Genomic DNA, 21,990 nt, shown 5'->3' with positions numbered 1-21,990 from the left:
CACAACTCATAAAATATGCAGAAATGTCAAACTACAGCGATGACATATCTCTGAAGCAACAAAAAGTAGTTTCTGTTAATGTAAATTCTCGTAATTTAAATACATGCCTGGTAACTCGTGTAGAGCTGAATTTACAATTGAAATAAAAAAATACAACTCAAAGTACAATAGCTTAACATCTCCTGAACTGTAGTATATATTTATTATTTCCTCCTATTTTGATTAACTTGTTGCAAAATCTAAACAGACAACTAATTTTAGAGAATAGATTTTTTCGAATGGGAGAATTCAAATATTCAAAATCAAATCCTAGTATTTAGAAAATGAGCATGGTTAAATTAATTGAACAAAATGTTTCTGAAAATTAAATTATTTACGTAAAAATTTCAAAGCTTAGTTGATTGGCGTATATAGATATGGTAAATGCGACCTCATCAGTGAATTTTTTTGCATTCGAAAAATATGTACTAAAAAAATTTTCTATGAAATCTCAAATAGAATATCTCTTTCATATTTTTCTCTACTAACTTGCATACAGTTTCATTTGCTTGTTTAAATAAACTCTGAAGACAGAAGACTTTCAGCAAAATAAGGTAGGTGTGCTCCGTGATCTAAGTATTTTAAGTATACTGAGGTCACCAAGACAGTGTATTGTCACTAAGTATACGCAGAAGCACAACAACGTCACGAAGTTTGTGGTCAAACGTCATATTTCATATTTTGGATTGAATCTTGATTTCCCAGCAAGAAGAGAGTATGAATTAAGACATTAACCAAGAATTTTTAAATTTATTCTATCAAATATTATTTTTGTAATGTTTTCCCTTTGAGTTTTTGTACTTGTTTGATATTGCGAAAAATTTGACGCTTTACCTTTTCTTAGAAGTGTTTTGTTGTCCAGCCATTTAGACAATTATAATTACCCATGGGTTCAACGTGAACCCATCTTAGGCATTAAGTAATATTTTAAACTTAGTATTTCATGGGTTAGTTTGAGAAATACAGTCTGACCCCGATTTAACGCAACGCTATTTAGCGAATTTCTCGATTTAGAGTATTTTTCTTCTACTCCGAGAAAAAAAAAGGCAAAAATCCCTGTTTAAAGAATAATGACTGAATGAATTATTTTGAAATTGAAAAAAAAATTGTCTCGAGACAAAATTTAATTTTTTATTTGAATAAAAAAAAAATCATATATTTTGAAGCCTTTAATAAGTCTTCATAGATAACTTTATGAAAACAGAAAAGAGAAAAATTCTTTCATTTATTAGTTAATGTCCTGTTTTGTAAAAGTCATTATTTATTCATAAAATTCAAATTCATTTCATTGTCCAATTTGTAATATAAAAAGCCTCAAGGTCTTGTTTTTCTTTATGCTTCAATTACCAGATCTTGATACAATTCATTTTCTAAGCATTAATACCAGAAAGTTGTTTATACAGAGAAAAGATGCAAAAACCAATAAATTGAATTCTCTGTGTTTTGTGAGACTATCTTGGACCACAATTTTGAAAATACATTTGAAAAATGCTTTTTAAAAATGGAACTTTCGAGCACACCGGTGGAATGAACTAATATATTCAAAATTCTTCGTATTTTAAACTGGTTAATATAAAGTGTTCTATTTCTAGCTAAGCTCGCTTGTTTGCATATTAGGGATGTTCCAATTTGGAAATAAGATTTAAAAATGCTTTTTATAAATAGAACTTTTAGGAATATCAGTGGAATGAAATAATATATTTGTAAATGAAATAAAGTTATTGTATCTTAGGCGGCTGAATGCAAAGTGTCCCATTTCTAGTTTTGTTCGTGTGTTTGCATATTAGGGATGGTCCAAATTGAACATACAATTGAAAATTGTTTTTTTTTTTTAAATGGGACTTTCAGAAATATCAGGGAAATGAACTGATAGGTTCGAAATACGTTGTATTTTAAACTGCTGAATATAAAGAGTTTCATTCCTAGCTAAGCTCGTGTGTTTACATATTAAAGATGTTCCAAAAATTAAGGGTTGAAAAGTTTTCTTTTTTTCTTTTTGTTTTGGACTCTGTTATTATCGTCAATTTGGGGTGAGATTTCAATTTAAATATCGAGTTAATTAAGTTAGCTTTTAAGTTAACTAATTTAACGACTAAATATATTCGTTAAGAGAAAATATACTCCTTGATAATAAAAAGATGTAATAATCCAAAGCAAATTTGAATGCGCGAATTTAAAAAAAAGAATGAGATGTAACTAAATTTGAACTATCTAAAATGTTCTTTTTAAGAAAAATATAAAATCGCTAATTTTCTGCTCATTGTTTCCCAAATTTAGTTCCAAAGACCTACCCGCTTTAAATAGTAGTATAACAGATTTTAGTATAACAGATATTATGCAAATAAAATCCGTATTTAAATATATATAAGAGGTTATTTTTAATTAACTTATTCTAACAACAAAAACATATTTAAAAAGAAATTTAGATTAAACTTCCTAATTTCAACGAAATGTAATACTTCGAAATAAATTTTGTGCCGTAAGTTTTAAAAAGAATAAAAATGTTTTAACTCTAGCAAATGATTCTGCATATTTTAACTCGATTTACATTCACTAAAATGATCTGTTTTTTGAAAAATAAAAAAATGATTCTTTATTCGTGTTTTTTTTTCCAAATTTTGTTTAAAACAAATCTATATCGCTCATGGGCTGCAATAGCGGCACAACTCAAAAAATCATGTTTTGAGATAAGTGGGTTTAAATTTTTCATTGCTAAGGAAAACGCATAAGAAATGCTTCAGTTTGCTTAAACGAAGATTACCTTCAAGTTGAATTATGAGTTGTGCTAGTATTGCTGCTGAAGAGAATGTGTATTTTCATATTTACACCTGTTCTTAGTCCAAACGCGTGTTTTTTTAGTTGTACCACTATCGCAGCCCATGAGCGATATGCTAAAATGCCTAACCAGTCAATTGATGTTAGTAAAGACACATATTTAGCTTATATAGAATGCACTGAGAAAAAAAGCATGGCTATCAAATTAAAGTAAATTTAACGTAAATTTAACCAAGCAGCTCAGTAATTTTTACGAAAGCTCTTTAGTAATTATTTTAGTAAAATTAACAATAAAATTTTGTGTGTGCTAAAATTTGGTAATTTTATCATGATATCTTAGAACATGACATAAAAACCATTTATTCGGTTAAATTCACTTTTCAGTTTTGTAATGAGATTTGTGATAATAAAAACTTTAATTTTGAAAACCAGAATTTCTGGTAAACTATATGAGCGGAAAAATTACCAAATGAATGAATGGTTTAAATACCACATATTTTGGTTTTATTAACCAGAATTATAATTTTTCTAACCAGATTTTTTTTTCTGTGTACTTTTTGATAAATTTATTTAACTTAACAAAAAAAATATTTCTTGAGTGTAAAAAATTTGAAAGTTACCTCGTCTATTTAAAAAAAAAACTGTAAATTATTAAAATAATTTTAAAACTCCTAAACACATATCATTGGTTAAGATAAAACAAAAAAGTATATTTAAACTCTTGCAAGCAATTTTACTAGAAATAGTATTCTTTATATTCTCTGAAATGAATTTTTTTTTAAAAAAATATTAAATAATAAAAAATAATTTCTCACTTATACTTTTCAAGATTAGTTTCTGCATGTTCAAAATGTCAAAAATGAAAGAATTGATGTGAATAAAAACGTATAAATATTAAATTTTCTAAAACATCTATATATTTTAGTTAAAATACCTTTTATTAAAACAATAATTTTAAATATTTTCCCTCACTTATTAAAACAGTATTTCGCTGCCTGATTAAAAAAAACTGCCCTTCTCTTTAAATTGATGATAATTTTGACGCGAAATTTTCTGCTAGAGCATGAATGTGTTTTGTCGCCACGAGTTGTGCTAATTAGAATGAACAGACACTTTCAATATTTATTATCAAAAAAAAAGAAATAGAAACGAAGATTAACGAATATTTTTCTGACAAATAACATTTTTTTTCAAAAAATAAGTCTTCTTAGAAGCACCAATTAAAATTTTTCCGTTAGGCTGAGTGAAATATCTTTTCGTGAATATTTTTAACGAACAATGTCAGAGATGAAAACTTTTCGTTTAGATATTCCAAACATTGCAAAAATATTCAATTATTAATAAATATTTTTAATTATATTTTTGTAAAGTTTTAAACTAATTATTTAACATTATCAAACATTTTACGAACAGTGTCAGAGAATAACGTTTTCCATTTTAAATATTCCAAACAATTTTAATTAAATTTTAATAATAATTGAATATTATTAAATGTTTTAATATTATTTTTGTAAAGTTTTGCACTAATTATTTAGTATTGTAAAACATTTAACGAACGCGCCAGATATTAAAATTTGTTCGTTAAAATATTCTTAATGTTGCTAAATAAATATATTTAATAATTAATAAATTTTTTTATATAATTTTTTGCGCTAATTATTTAGTATTATAAGGCATCTAACAAACAGAACCAGAGATTAAAATTTTTCGTTTAAATATTTCAAACGCACGCTGCCAATTAAAAATGCTTGATTATTCATCATCATATCTGGCTAGACAGCCCAGGGTGAGCCAGTGCCTTCCTTTGAATTCGAATCCACTTCTCTCTACTTTTGACACTTGTTCGCCAGTTTTTCTCCTTTAGAGTAAGGAAATCAGTCTCAACTAAATCCAGCCATCTCAGCCTGGGTCTACCTCTTTTCCTGTTCGTTAGGGGTTTGTGTAACAGGATTTTTTTTAAATTTGAGTCATCATTCCTTCTGAAAATGTGAGCTGCCCAGTTCATTCGAGATAATAAATATTATTAATAAATATTTTTATAATATTTCTATAGATTTTTGCACTAATTATTTAGTATTCTAAAACTATTGGTCAATTTACATGTTAAAATAATTCATTTACTCAAGTCGCAGATTATAACTTCCTTTAAAAATCTAGTTATGAATGTATCACTTATAGATATTTCTTGATTGTTGAGCATTTTTTTAAACTTTATTTTGAAAATGGTTTAAGAAATATACTGTTTTGTTGTGAAGCTGATACGAGTTCCAGCTCGACATTGTTGCTCAGTAGTTTCTAAACATACGGGGAAAAAGAACAGGTATAGCGTGAAACTAGATTTTGTCTCTCATGAAAGGTGCCATGTAGATGCTAGAGTGTGATAAAGTTTTGCGCGAAACTCGGCAAACTTTTTCCATGATAAAGACGGCTTAAGTAATGATTGTCTATCGGAACCAGGGCCTGATTATTGCCTAGGCCCAATAGGCACGGGCCAAGGGCCCACGCTTTCTAGGGGGCCTCGAAAATTAATAAAAAATCCACAATATTATTTCTTTTAAAAATACTGAAAGAAACAGCTTTTCTCAAAAAAGGCATTTTTTTATTTCTTTACATCGTGACAAACCAAACTCGAGTAAGCATTGCACTTATCAAATTCGAAAGTACAGCTGAATTTTAATTGCTGCAAATTTTACTCCAACGGCTTAAGCAAATGCAACGAGAATGCATATTCGCAAAGTATCTTATAATTAATTAATATCAACAAGAACTAAAAGCTTATTCTTAACGAACATGAAAAGCTGTAGATGGAAGGCTACAATCTTTAAAATAATTCAGCTAATCAGTGACTTTTAGCAAAAATCACTGATTTCACTTGTTTGTGGTCACCAAACTGTTTTTATTTTCACACAACATTTTATATTTTGCTTTAACATTTAGATGTGTAAACTTTACCTTAGAAAAATAATCTTCAATNATGTAATTTCGTTCTCCCACCACATTTACGCGTAATCCATCGCCAACTCCACCTGCAATCGCCTCGTTTACAATCTACGGTATGTTTTGTCAATACGCATCCCGGCCTTAGTAATGATTGTCTATCGGTACGGAACACCAAATTTACTGGTATAACATGGCATTTTTTCTAGGCCGTGTGCATGTCAACGATAAGATGTGACGCGCACGACTGAACTCGAGAACTTAGACCACTATTTGGAATTTCATATAAGGTATCTGACAAGTGCAAGAACATGATTTGGGGCAAAAGTTTCAAAATTGAGTTTATTATAAATTCAGAATTTCTGTATTTTCAGCTTTCTAAAAACACTTTACTTTTGCTTGTGCTCTAATTATTTACAAAGTTATAGCAGTTTTGTGCAAGGTGATATCAGTGGATAGACTTATGATTTTAAAACTTTAAATGCGTTTATCTCAAAATCAGATTATTTTAGTATTTTACACTACCTTAAATACGGTATCTCATGTTGCCTTTAAAATAATTGTCTACAATTTTTCATTAATGTTTATGATTGTATCACACATGTTTAAAACTACAAAAAAGAGAAAAAGAGCATAATTTCATTTTTATGCATGTTTTTTTGCAAAAACGAGAGCTGAAATTTTTTAAAAGTTACGCTTTTAACTACATTGATCCCTAACTCAGCATTCGCCCTTGCTTTTAAGATAATATTCAAAACATAATTGATAGCCTCCTAAATAAAATCCTCAAAGAATTTTTTGTTTTAGGCGATAAATTTTGTTTATAGTGTTCAGTGTGCATGCAAAAAAATGCCATATTTTTACCTAAAAATGGCCCTTTAAAAATAGTAATAATATTAATAAGAGCCGCATTCGCCTTCCAATGAGGTGAACCGGTGTAATGAAAGAACGTGTGTTCTTAACTATAGAAACGTTTTATTTCTTATTTCTTTATTTTTTAGAATGCTTACATAAAATATCACTAAAAATAGAAAAATATTGCTATTTCAAAAGCTCACAAGAGAATAGTAGTACTAAAAGCTTATTGAACGGTTCAACTGCTCTGAAAATTAAATACATTTAAAAAAAATAAAAAAAATATGCCTCAGACTTCCTTATAAAAAAAATTGAAACTTTTCTCGCACTGAACAAATTTCATGAAACCGTTATTCTTCAAAACAAAAAAAAGTAAGCACCATAATTTTCGAGAACTAGCAAATTAAAGAAGTATCCCGAGAATCAGTCACTTTATCAGAAATTGTAAATAATAAAGACACATTACGTATTTTTTTTTTCTATTCTTTAAATTTTTTCTCTCCACTTGCAATCATTTCTTCACTTAATTCTTCCATCACATCATGGAAGAAAAAAAAAAGTTTGCAAACCCTTATTTGACTATTTTATTATAAAACTGTTGCCCACCTGTGATTTATTGTTTGCTAGACAAAATAATCGATATTTGAATAATCAGGCAAGAGGTAAGTGTGCGCTCTTAAGTGAAGTCGCCTCCCTAGAAGCCAATTATCGCCAAAGAAGTAACCACGCCCTGGGAATTTACTGGAACCGGAAGAGGAAAAGGAATATAAAACAAGGCAAAATTTCCGCTTTTATTGAAGGAAAGAATTTGTTACTCCGCCACTTATACTCGCAGTAAAACCTCTGGAACGCCGTTTGGCGGTGTTCAATGATGCTATAATCTGTTTAAGAGGTCTCTTTCGAACATTTGGTGTATTGGGAATCGAAAATGAACTAGACTAGGAAAGAATTTTTTTTTTATTTGCCCGATGATAGTTATTTTAATCATTTTGCAATAAGATTTAAAGAAATTGAAACGTTATTGATCGCATTTGATCAAGTAAACTACCACTCTAGAAAATAAAGTTTGAGAGAAACTGATGATGATTTAATTATTTAATCAATATTCAAACTTAATCATTCCTCTACCGTTTAGTTCCTTTTAATTAAAAGTTAAGTCAATTAATTTAGACATCAAAATTGCAGCTAAGGACAAAAAGTATTAAATTGCAGTAAAGTTTAAAACTGTTGATTATCTATAAATTGATAATTAATTAAAAAATATGCCCTGCACTTTACACACCGTAGGCTTCATTCCTTCTCATTGGTGATCATCGCTGTGTATACCAAATGTACAGTGAACCGAAAAAAATTCTTTAACCCCAAATAACTTTTGTTCTGGTTATCTGATTTTCGTAAGTGTCATTATGAATGGTTCAAAGGATTAACCTAAATTATGAAAACTAAATAGTACTAGTTAGAGTATCAAATTGCAGCAAGACTTAAAGCTATTCATCATCTATAAATTGATAATTTATTAAAAATATTGATGAATTAAATATTAAAAAAATGTGTCTAGCATTTTACATACAATAGACTTCATTCCTTCCCTTTGGCGAGTGCTGTCATTTGAGTGTTACCAAATGTACAGTGAACCAAAAAAAATATTACCCCAAATAATTTTTGTCGTTGTTGACATATGCCTGTTAAGGCAGTGGGGTGCAATTGTTCTTGTTTTCCAGTGGCGCCATCTATGGTCAAGAATTAGACTTCTGCCACACTCTTACGTCACGCCTGTTTATAGGGCGGACCCATTCATACATCCATTCATTCATCCATAAATCGTAATTTTGACCTGAATCATAGAACGATGGTCAGTACCCCCCGACATATTGATTTGTTATGGGAACTTAGAGGATTTAGTGACCTAGACAGATTTGACATGTACCAGTCATCATTTAATACACGGAGTTTCTTCAGTCGGTGAGATTCGAACTCCCATTTTTACGAACACGAACCCAACGTCTACACGGGGAGTTTTCGGTCTGAGGGGTTCGAACCCACGAACTCTCGAACTTGGGCCCTACCCACCTGGCTATCCCGGCCCTAAAATAATTTTTGTTTTGGTAATATGATTTTCCCAAACAAAGTACCAACATGAATGGCTCAAAGCAATAAACTCAATTACGATAACTTATTAGTACTAACTATTAATTAAATTACAAAATCAGACTCAAAAATGTACTTTCTCTGAATAAGCATAACTTATTTCGACAGATTTGGATTTTGGACTATTAAAATATCGATGGAGTGAGATAGTAGCAATCAGAAGGAAAAAAACACGATACAAATAGTTTAATTAAGATAGCTGTCGAAAGTTTGGGCACTTAAAGTCAATTTTACTTTTGGGGTAATTCGCCTTATTTCGAGAACTGTTCCAAGTGGATCATAAATTTTCTATACACAGTTATAAAACTCGTTTGTCCAAAGATGATTTCATGTAAAAAATTATATTCATTAATCATTTATTGTATAGTTAATTCCTAATTTTCAAAAATAATTTGAGCTGCAAACAATGTATTTTTAAACGATAAAATTTAAATATTTCCATTAAAAAACTAATAATGGATTTATAATTCCAATTCAACAGATTTAGAAACGTGTTCCACTAAATCTATTCTCACAAACTTTCTGAAATAAATCAAATGACCCTGGAAAGTTTACATTTTGCACAATAATCACCACTTCAAGTAGTTAAAATTTTCATGGATCACCTACAGTTGAATACTGCAAAGGAAGTTAAACAATGAAATCAACAATTCGAATGCGTCACCATAAAGAACATGCATTAATAAATCTAGAGACTCACAATCTAACAGCATTTTAAAATAAGAATTATGTTATCTTTCGACTAAACATGAACTGTTCCGACATTTTTGAAAAACTTCCAACTTCCACCAGAATCTAAAAATCAGCAAAAATCATACTTAAACGCCTTTCAACCGAGCAAGAGGACAACTGCCAAAACCATTTCATCTCCTAAAACATCTGACATTCGAAAATTAGCTACGTCTCTTGATCCAAAAGGGGTAACGTTTTCGTTTTTATTTCCTATTCGCACCCGAACGACTTTACTGCCCAGAGAAGAGAGATTCGGAATATCAAGAGTTCAGCTTAGATGGTATTCCTCTTCACAATGGTTGTTTGGAAAGATTCCAAGAAAGTTCGGTCACCCAGTCTTGAAATATGAGTGTAATCTTGGAGGCAAGAAGAATATCGAAGAACAGAGAGAGAGGAAAAAAGGGAAGAGATTGATTTTGGAATATATGACAGCCAGTTATTGAACAGTATGCACCTTCGTAAATGGGATTGAATCGAATAATCGATAAGTGTTACATGACTTTTCTTTACTTTGCACCATTTGGTGGAATGGAAAATTTCCCGCCAAAAACTGAGAGTGTGTATGATTTATTTATGCTCTTTAGTTTATCGATTTTTTTCTGATCTTTCATTTTACCATAAGTTTTAAAAAGTTCAAGTTAAAATACGTGGTCCCTTTTATTAATGATTTAAACATATGAAAAAAAAAATGCAAAATAACATTTAAGTCAAATTTATTGCTATTCATTTTAGCGCTTATTTTGCACATCTATTTTTTAAAAAAAACTATTCTTCTTCATATTATATATTGTGAATTAAAAATTTTATAATCAATCGCCACGATTCATATTTAGAAGTATAGAACTCCATTAAAATACGCAAGCTCATTACCATAGAATTTAGAGCACCTATAAATGTTGTTGATACAAGTAAGTGATAAAAGAGACTAAAAGAAAAATTATCATTTATTGCAGCGGAAATACAAATGCTCTATCAACTAAGTTACCACGGCTCTGCCATGGCCCGGTGGGGAAAGCTTCAATTCTACCTTAGCTGTACAGCAGCGTACCGCTTTTACAACTGGTGTGGAAGTATGGAGCATCATCGCATCCCTCATATAGATTCACGGCGCCATGACAGCTCAGCAATATTTTCGTGACATCATTCACTCACGTGTCGCCACTCGTGCTAGGACTCTTAGGAACCTTTTTTTCAACAGGTAGTGCTTGGCCACACATAGCAAGGATATCCCAGAAATGCCTCTACCACAGTACCACCCTTCCCTGGCCTTGGCAATTGCTAGATTTGTCACCGAACGAGCATATCTAGGATAACTTTGGACAGAATGATGGACAATTAGTCGATTTAGGGGAGTTTTTACAGCAACTGTGAAACGTGATGCCGAAGGACATGATGAGGGACTGGTCTGCGCGATCGTAGTGCATCCTGCATTCGCGCCAGACGTGGCTCCAGAGCGTACTTAAACATCCATTCATTTGTATTTTTTCCAGCCATAAAGGATAGCTTTGCTTTTATTTTTTAGTTACTTACTTATATCAACGTTATTCTTACGTATGTTAAGTTCCGTTTAATTCTGACAACCGTTTCTATGTGCGCTAATTTTCATAGCAGTGGGTGTGTTTCAATGGAGACGTAAAAAGAGTGGTGAAACTTTAAAAAAAAGCTGAGTTAAAACCCCATTAAATATGGCTGCATTATTCTACGAATTCAAAAATACATCAGAGAATTTTGTTTCGAAAATTTTCTTTGGAAAACTTTAATGAAATATATAATACGGTATTATGTGGTAAAATTTCAACTTAAACGAAACAGAAAAAACATCTTCCAACTTAGAAATAAAAGGGAAATAGTCTTTTTAGCTTAAAAACTCTGTAAAAAGTTGAAAATTTCAGAAATGGAGAGAATTTCATTTGAAGAATTTCAGTGTGTTATGAATTTACACTTAAAGTAGAATACTAGAACTGCCTTTTGTTTTAAGATTCTTTTATTTTCAACATATTGCAAAATTCTTTTCTTATGAAAAAATGTTCATTAAATATTTCAGATGTTTTAGACAAGTCTTGGATTTAAAACAGATGTTCTAGTCCAAAAAAATTAAAATTGGAAATATTAAAGACAAGATGTGGTTATTTTTCGTGTTTACATCAAAGTTTCAGGTTGAAATATACTTTATGTTATTTTTAATTAATTAAAAAAAAGGCTAAACGAAAATGTTAAAAATGCTCTTCCAGACTTCGGTTTTTTTTCTGATTTATTTGCTCACTTCAAACTATTAGATTTTTTTTAGATCAAAACTTGTTAAGAACAGTTGTTTAAAGAAAATCCAAGTCGATTAATTTCAAACCTGGTTAAACTTAAATACAGAAAGGAAAATAAAGTTTGATCATTTTAAAGTTTAAGTTAGTTATTGCTGCAAGTATTTGAAAGATCATACGAAAAGTTATAAATTTAGTAATATTATACTGAAAAATACAAGATTTTGAAAGTACAACTTTTTTTATCCGTTACTTGTTTTGACGTAATATTACGTTCCATTTTAGTCCTTCCATTGCCTCTCATTTTTGAAGTATCATTTTGTTTTCTCTACGCTTTGTCTGAATGCTAGCAAGTAGACATACTAAAGAGAATAACAATAAAAAGGTAGGGGGTTAATTTCAAACAAGCATTATTAAATGTTCTCTCTCTGCAATTAATTTTAGTGCAAATACTACCCTGTTTTAAAAAAAACGTTCTCCTTCTAGTGTAAAAAAATTAACTTTCGCAAACCAGTATTAACTTAATGATAATAGATATTTTGCCGTTAAATAAATATTTGAATAAGTCAAAACTATTGAGATGTAAAATAATTAAAACAGATCAATCGGTAATAACGAAGTGTGAGTGTTTCACCAATAAGTAATAGCGATTTTTTGATCGCATAATATGATTATGTATAAATCATAATGTTCTCGAACGTTATTTATAAATGCTGATAGCTGTTAAGCTTTTAGTAACTCGTAAGCATCTTTTGTCAAAGTTTTCAATGACCATTTAACATTTGAATTTTATTGATATAACATCTAACTTCCGGTTGCAAGTTGCTGTGAGTTTGCTTATATGAAACTCAAACTTCAAAAAATGAAAGAAAAACGTGCTACGGTGTTAAATTGCATGATCTGGATTATAAATTTTGCTGACCAAATAAGTAAATCAGACTATCAGAGAATGGCATAACGTTAGCCAACAATAAAAAATCTTTTTTCTGGCTTTAAGTTCTTTATGTTTAATAAACATAAACAATCAACTGTCTTTTTGTTTGTTTATTTATTTGTTTGTTTGTTTTCCTTCTCAATATTTCATTGCTAGAAGGTTGCAAAACTCACATCTTGCATGAATAATTGGATACCTTTTACGAACAATACTAATATTTTTATTTAAATTTTAGAGCATAAAATTCGTTTTTGTTTTGAAGTCTTATTCCATAAAATTTATTGTCATGAAGGAACTACGAAGAAAATGCAAGTTGAATGTATTTATCTCAGTAGAACAATTCTATTTCTAACCGTAAAAAAAACTTATGCATTTTCGTATCATTTGTTCCACTTGGAACGATTTGTAAGATTCAGCATAAACTTTCCTCTTTTTATTTTACGAAAGAACAAAATGCTAAACAAGGCTACACAACTTCCGAAAACAAATTGCTTGTATGTTGCAAACGAAATCTTTGCAAACATGAGAAAGAAAATTATGCAAGGTGGATATTTAAATCAACACTCATTCCGTATTTTTCCCTTGGAAATAAAAAAAAAAGTATTGCGTCTCTTATTTCAGTTTTTGTATAGCAAAAGCTAATATGAGGAATCGTAAGAAGACATCTCAAGTACACTATTATTGATTCACATTTTAAATTTGCAGCTGTCGCCAACTAAAAGTTGGACACATCCAAAAACTGCAGTGGTGAAGAATTTTACTGCAGTAACCAGATGTGGTTGGCACTTTCTTTATTCAATTGTTCGAACGTTCCTTTTCTGCTTGTACGTTTCTTTTTTATTAGAAGACTGGGAAAGAAGATTCTATTGATGGAATATTTGAGATTTATTGCTTGGAATGAAAGCTGGAGGTAGGAATTAAGCGAGTTGCCAGAAGAATTTCAGAAACTCAAAGAATTTATGATTTATTCATTACTTTGTTTCAAAGTTTTGACTGGGATGTCGTATCTAATAAAAGTATTTCGTGTTCTTTACTTAATTTGTCTTGCTCTTAGTGACACAAATATGCATGAGAAAATTGATAATTCTATTTTATGACAGAAATAAAATTGAGTTCGATATAATGAAAACTCGGCATTATATATTTCGCCGCGTTTTAACGTGTTAGTTAAAATTGTGTGCACAGTTGTGTTAGTATTTTTTACTGAAAACAAAAAATTTATGATAATCTCGAAAATAAATTTCTAAGCCCACTTTTCAATTTCATCCTATCAATAAAATTATTTTTAGTAATTTTAAATTCAATATTTATGGTAAATGAATTCCATTAATTTATGAAGTCCATTAGTTATTTGACAAATCTTTAGAACTGTTTCGGTCTTTTCTGCCTTTAATGTAAAATTCTTATTTCTTAATTTTTGATAAGGATTCTAAAAATTTATATTATGAATCACGGTTCTGAACAATATGTATATTTCAATTTCATAATTTTCTTTGTACTTTAATTACTTCAGATTTTAGGAAAAGTGAAGTTTCCTTATTTGATTTTATCTTTTTCATTTCTTGGGCCATTATAAAATACGACACGTTTCATTTTTTTCACAGAATGGATTATACTGTACAAGCAAGAGTATTTTAAAAAATATTTAAAAATTTGAAATCTACACTCAGAAAAAAAAAATTACAATTACCAGAATATGGTAAAATTTACCATGTTTCTGGTTCTATGGGAACACCAAAAAGCACGGCAATTTTTACTTAAGCGCTTTGTCTGTTGTTTTGGTAAAATTAACAATAAAATATGGTTTTATAATGCATGCTAAAATTTGGTAAAATTTTATCATGATAACTTAGAGTATGGAATAAAAACCATTTATGCGGTTAAATTTACTTTTCAGTTTTGTATTTTTTTACTAAATTTGTGGTAATAAGCGAAATATAATTGTCAAAATTTAATTGCGAAAACCGGAATTTCCGGTAAGCCTTTACTATACGAATGGAAAAAATGCCAAATGATTGGTTTTAATATCATATATTTTGGCTTTATTAACATAATTACGGTTTTTTATCAGAAATAAAAATAGCATACAATGCGGTAATTTTACTAGAATTTTTTCTCCGCATGAAGTTATTCAAACTCATTTATACAGAGAATCATAATTTAGTATAAAGGGATTCAAAACTATAAAGGGATTCAAAACTATAAAGGGATTTAAATATGTTGGACAAAATTACGTACGACTTCAAAGAACGTCAGAAAAATTTAGTTTCAAAATTTTCACCTATTCGAATTTTTACAAATTACTAAATTACTTATTAGATTTGTAGGGTTAAAAATATTATAAATTTTGAAACCTTAACAAATTTTTATGTTTTTCATTGAATTTAGAGTATCAAATAATTGACAACTGTAACTGGTTTCTCGATGTAACTTCTATTTTTTACTTCCTTCATTTTCTTCGATGAATGAGGGAAATTTTGTATGATTTATATGGGTAAATTTCACTTTATTTGATAATGATATGATTAAAAACAACTTAAAATGAATTTCTAATACTGCAAAGATAAAAGATTATTATTGCATTAAAGTAAAAAACTGAAACGAAAATTATTACTGAGAAATACTTTTATTCCCTGAATTAAATTAAAATGATTGTACGTTGATAAATTTTTCTATTAATTGAATCAGCTGGGAAAAAAAACTGGCATAAAGTTTTATAAAACTGGGATAAAGTTTCATAAAACTGGGACAAAGTTTCATTTTGACAAAAATATTTCGAAAATATTTTTTAACTAATTTATTAATATAGTTGTAACAGTTAAAATATGTTCAAAATTTAATTTTTTAAGTTACTTTATATCGTAATTTGATCCGAAATTTTTTAGTGTGTCTTAATGTAATGCGTTAAGTATTGTTCCTTAATAGGAAGCAGGTTATTGAAATACACCTTCTATATTGTATACATACAATATCTAATAATTTTAGAAGCCCAAAGTTTTAAAATTTTAACACTCATTGCTTTAACTTTAAAAATAGATTTTCATGTATCTATGTTTAACTAACACTTAACTTTAACTGCAAAAATAAATTTTTAGTTACGCTCAGGTTTGAAACAGAATTTTTTCAAAAAATCTATTTGTGTGCAATTTTAACTAACAGCCCAATCTATGTATCTCAAGGTTCACGTGTTTTTTTTTCCGATATGGTTACCGGGAAATAACTTACAACTGAAACGCATTAAGTTCATCGGAAGTTTCATTAATGCAGTTTAAATATGTGGTGAATAACTAGACATGCTCGGTTGAACTTACTAATATGAAAATGTCCCGACTAACAGGCTCCATTAACTACATCAATGAATTGAATTACTATGGAATTTCGCTAACTCTTTTTTATTACAATGAAAAAAGTTTCTTTATGTAATGGTATTAAATTCATTAAATATGTAACTGTTTTGCTAATATTCTCACTACATAAATTTAATACTGGGTAATTGATTTCATTTCACACAAATTATTAATCAAATCAGCAGCTGATTGCATCCAATGTAAAAGTTAACTCTATATTCAAGTTTTTTATGAAATGTGTTTCAAATTGTTCTAAATTTTGTACAACTTAAAATACAAGCTATTAAGTAATTTGCAACTGAAATAATGTATTGGTGTATTCTTATTAGGTTTAAGAAAGTTTAAATTGAAAAGCAAACATGATTTGGTACGTATTTCTGAATCTTTTTCTATTTTTTAATTTAAATTATTATTTTTTAATTAAATATAATGAACTATAAGGGGTAAAAAATTATTTTACTTTAATAATTTTGAAACTTTTTTAATTTTGAAGTTCATTTTATCATACTTAAGTTAATTATCTTATAAAAATTATTTTAGAAACAATTTCATTTAGCAAACGATTTTTTCCCCAATAAAAATGGCGCGATTTTCGGATCGCTTTCTTTTCCTCATTATAAACTTTTATTCCACAATTGATAAAATAAACGAAGGCGCATTTGAGATGGTAAATGTTCGTGCGGTGTTATTTTTTACTAATTTTTAACTTTGTAAGTCAATATAATTATACTTTTACGTTTTATAAACTTCTTTTCAAAATAAAATATCTTTATGATTTTTTTTTTGATAGTGCAAAATAAGTCTCTGAGCACTTTTAACAAATTACCCAATCAATAATGTGACATCACATGTGTGGTTGAAACAGTTAACAGAGAATAACTTAAAAGCATTAAGCTCATCAGTAGTTGTATTAATTTAGTTAAGTCTCAGGTGAATTACTCGACATGCCCGGTTGAACTTACTAATATGAGAGTGTCCTGAGTAAAACACGCTCTATTAATTATTTAAATGAGTTGAATCGCTTTCAAATACGAACCCATCTGAATTATGTTAGAACAATTTCATTAAGTGATGGCATTATGTTCAAATATAGGTACTGGAATTTGCAATAAATTATTGTCTAAATAAGGTAACATATTTGATGCTTCTATTCTTCAGGCATAAATTTACTAACAGAAATCATAATGCAATAAATAAAAGCTATGATTCAAAATTAGAACTGTTCCCGATCTATGCTAATTTTAGAAAAATATTTTATGTAACAAATGTGTTAAAATTAGCTTTCTAACTTTGCATAACTTACAAACATAAGCTACAAAGTTGTTAATAATTCAAAAAAAATTGTTTTTTTTTTAAAAAAAATTATTCACGACAAGAAATAGAACATTGTTTTTTTGCTAACGATTTTATAAATCGGTGATTTTAATATTGTTCTTATATTTTTAAATTATTCTAAACTGATAGATTATTGAAATAAATAAAAAATAAAGAAAACAACAATACATTCTCGTTTAGAGCAGTTAGCTTAAGCAATGAATACAATACTAAACAACAAAAATAGTAGTAATAATAGGCCTGATATAGCCTGGTTAGGACGTTATTTAGGACGTTGGGTCCATGTTCTTAAAAATGGGAGTTTGAATCTCACCGGCCGATGAAACTCCGTGTACTAAACGGTGACTAGTACACGTCAAATCTGTCTAGGTCACTAAGTCCTCTAAGTTCCCATAACAAATCAATATGTCTGGGGGTATTGAATTGGAGATTGATCGCTCAGGTCAAAATTGAGATTTGCGGATAAATGAATGGATGTATGAACGGATGTATGAATGGGTCCACCCTGTAAAACGGGCTGTGACGTGTGCGTCTGGGGCTTAAATCCTATTTTTGGGCATAAATGAACCCCTTTGCCCCTCCCCACGCACCCTCTGCCTTAAAATCTCTTGAAGCAGGCTTGCTGATATTGGCAAATGGTATTAGAAACAACACAGCAAAAATAATACGTAAGGAATATTTATATATCACGAATTAGGGGTTAAAGAATTTAACTTACTAATCACACAAAATCACTATTATGTAATACAGTAATTTAAAATCATGACTTCAAAATCATAAGTATTGCTCCATTTGTACACGAAAATTCACTACGGAGGATTTAAAATAGAACAAGGAAAAGTATTTAAAAAAAAAACTCTGTACCGAATCTATTGCAAAAGAGAATATCAGGATTCATGAAAATTTCCTCAAAAAGAATTTATTTTCAGAAACTACATAAATTAGGGTAGCATAAATAAATTACTTCCCCAAATCAATGTTAATTTGCTAAAAACATTGCCACTTCAGTAAAATAACAATTACAAAATCAAATAACTACACCTAAAAAATGTAAGCAATTTTTGAGCCAAAACTAGCCATTCTTCTTGTAATCTTCGAGAATTTTAGTTAATTTTAGTCTTCAAAAATTCTAGCTAATTGCAGTAAGTTCTAAAAATTAAGTTTATTTTGCTTTCAAAAAATTATAACTTATTTCTGCGTGCCTTTGACGAATTTTCTACATAAAGATATATTAACTTTACATGAGTTAGTACAAGATATCAGATGGAAGTTTGTCAAGATGCTTTTGACGCAAACTCGCCAACCATGTGTTGTATATGAGGGCTGGAAATTATCAAAAGAATAAAAAAGACGTTCAAATCACAGAAATCGAAGAGATTGTTCCGATTACTATCAGTCATCGAACAGTATTAATCAACAGCATTTCTTTATGGAAATCTATCTTTTGAAACCAAATTAGGCTTAAAATTACTTAACAACAATCTCTTGGAAATAATTTTGTTTTAAACAATTTCGAAAAAAAACAATGAACTTTTAATGTTTCACAATTTAAATATATTATTTAATATTGATCCAAAATTGAATAAAATAGTCGGTTTGGAAAAAAGTATATATAAAGGGATTTAGGGAAAACAAAAAAAGGAATCAGTAAACTTAAAAGGAAATATCTCTAGAAAAAGATAAAATACCTTTAAAAAATCAAACAGAATATGTAAAATTATGTGTCTTAGGAATAGAAAGAATGTACCTTAAAAATCAGGCAGAAAATGTAGAAAACTATTTCTCAAATAAGTAAACTTACCGTAGATTTTCGTTGTTTAAAAAATCCCTAGTTTCCTAAAGATGTTCTGTTCCATATTCCGTACCTAAAAAAAAGTTTTAATTAGTCTAAGATAAATAAAACATTTTGTGTAAGTATCGGAATGTTTGTTTTTAGAATCAAATAATTCTCATATTGTAACTTCAAACAATCAGATTTATTTGAAAGTATTATATCAAATAACTCAATTAGAGTTTAAAAAGCTTTATTTTTCTGAATAATGATTAAACCTTTCTCGGTAATTTTTACTTTTTTTTAGTTTTAAAATGAATTAAGATATATATGTTATTTTTGCAATTACTCAAGTGTCAACTTTTCTCAATTTAATGTTCATTCAAAACTAATTGAAAAGCAGGATTAAACTTAAGGTTTCCAGTATTTTTGGCAATTGTATCTCCTTTAATGACTTGGCAATTACCTAGAAATATTTCATCCACGTGATATAAATTCACGTGAAGAATTCTTCATATACTACATTTAAAAAAAAGAAGTTAAATAGCTATCCGTATTAAAAAGGGTAGTAAAGTGAGCAAAGTATTAAAAAAATGTAAGTATTTCTATCACATTTCAAATAAATTAACTTAAAGCTTATTAAATTCTTTTCACATTTAATAAATAGATTTTCAAAGTTTCTAATGCCTAAACTAAACCAGCACATTTGTAGTCATTTAAAGGGAAAATAAGAAACTTTTAAATCATAAGTGAAGGTTGCACCGAAAAATTTGAAATATTGCCAAAAATAAATGTAAATTTTCTAGTTATAATGAACAAATGTTGCTTGCTGATGACAATTTAATGGCATATCTTTGCATTTAAGCTCAATAATGAAATGCAAAAAGCTTTATGAGTGTGACTTAACACTTGGTTTTAAAAGCTTGATGAATAGTATTTTGTAAATGCTGCATATTTTCAATTGAGATCCCAAACCATTAGGTAACAACATCTCTAGGTGAACTACGACTTTATAGAAATTCGTAAATTTTAAGTGCTAATCTATATACATTGAACTTTTTTTAAATAATATTAAAAAAAACTGTTTTAATTTGAAATTAAATGAAAATAATATTTTAAGATTATTGATTTTTGTCCTTAGAATTATATTGAAAGTTCTAAGTGACTAAATAAATATGCGTACTTAAATACATACACATAAGCATGAAATAAAAGTATTTAAATTAATTTAGTCAATTCTTAGAGTCGGAGTTGCGGTTGCTTTCAAACCTATAATAGAATTAATATAATTTGTTTTTAATGGAATTTCTTCGTATTTAAGTTGATATTGTGATAAATATGTGTTTCATTCAATTAAGAACTAATTTAGTAATTTATTAACTTAAAAATAAATACGAATTATATACAAACTCATTTAGTTATGCGAAAAATATATAAATTTTCTGCTCGATGATTTAAGTAATTTCTATTTTCTTCAACAATTGCAACTAGTATGCAAATGACTATGATGAATATGCATATATATATTTTACGATTCATTCAACGATCTTTTGCTAAATGAAATGACGCTTTCTAGCAAATAATAAGCTGCTTTTAATCAGTGTGGGGAGTTTGTAACCGCTGTCCAGCTAATGCTCGTTAGTCTGATCGTAAAAATGACGTTTAAAATAATAAGCTACTTTTTATCAGTGTGGGGAGTTTGTAACCCCTGTCCAGCTAATGCTCGATAGTCTGATTGTAAAAATGACGTTTAAAATAATAAGCTACTTTTTATCAGTGTGAGGAGTTTGTAACCGCTGTCCAGCTAATGCTCGTTAGTCTGATTGGAAAAATGACGTTTAAAATAATAAGCTACTTTTTATCAGTGTGGGGAGTTAGTAACCGATGTCCAGCAAATGCTCGTTAGGCTGATTATAAAAATGACTCAAAATTTTAACGTGATTAATAAAATCAACATCTTTTTGTAAAACGGAAAGCGTTTATGATATATTTTCAGTTCTAATACTTGAATAGTTAGTTAAACACAGCATTGTTTGGGCTCATTAAAATATACAAAGTTTAAAATAATTCATTTAGATTAAGAGCTTTCGGATTTTAGATTTCGTTAGGAGGGGGGGTACTATTGCCTTGCAGCTTAGAGATTTTTTTTACTAAATTACGTTTAAAATATTTGCCTATTTCAAAGTTTAATCAGTTTTTTCAGCTGGATATTACAAGAAGTTTAAAATTCAAGCTTTGTTTGGGTTTAAAAACAATCAAATTGAGGCTGTTCCATTTTATGTGACTAAAAAAATTTAAAAAGTTAAAGACTAAACAAAACTATACAAAAACTGCTGTTTTACAATTTTATCACTACGTTGAATTCGTCCGATATACTAAAGAAAGGTATGTAGTTGTAACAACTTAAATAGTTCATTTTTAATTTTTTAAATAATTATTTAAATATTATAAATTACTTAAATAATTTTTTCGCTTAAAATCTCAATTTGATGTTGTTTAATTCAGAATATTGTTGTTTAATTAAGAATAAACAAAACATTACAAAACTAAGCGAAATTTTACAAAAAATGTTAGTCAATTTTAAAATTTTGTCTACTAAGTTGAATTCTTTCAATATATTAAAAAAAGTATGTTGTTGTAACACAAATTAAATCATTTATTTTCTTTACATGCTAAGAATCTCAACTTAATGTTGTTTGATTCAGAACATTGCGAGTGTACATTTTGACTTGAAATCAATGTTTGCAACAATCGCAAAGGACTTTTTTTTAGTGTTGGCGCTACACATAACAAACATTCATTTTATTTATTTGAAATAATCACAATTTGGTGATAAGAATACTTTCTAAGTATTGTTCTGAT

At 28.7% G+C, this 21,990-nt stretch overlaps 1 protein-coding gene across 2 annotated transcripts in view; it reads right to left on the bottom strand.

Annotated features, from left to right (window-relative positions):
- The window catches only part of LOC107447225 (sodium/calcium exchanger 3), a 252,259-nt gene that overhangs the window by 165,786 nt on the left and 64,483 nt on the right, over window positions 1-21,990 (bottom strand). For both annotated transcript variants that reach the window (XM_071178742.1, XM_043039409.2), the window contains one exon: window positions 19,159-19,222. The gene's annotated coding sequence lies outside the window, so the exon portion shown is untranslated. The remainder of the gene's footprint in view (window positions 1-19,158; window positions 19,223-21,990) is intronic.

This window comes from Parasteatoda tepidariorum, chromosome 3 (assembly GCF_043381705.1).
Source record: "Parasteatoda tepidariorum isolate YZ-2023 chromosome 3, CAS_Ptep_4.0, whole genome shotgun sequence".
In the NCBI taxonomy this organism is placed as follows: Eukaryota; Metazoa; Arthropoda; class Arachnida; order Araneae; family Theridiidae; genus Parasteatoda; species Parasteatoda tepidariorum.
Note: the sequence above shows the minus strand (reverse complement) of the source record. Positions and strands in the feature narration are given on the sequence as shown.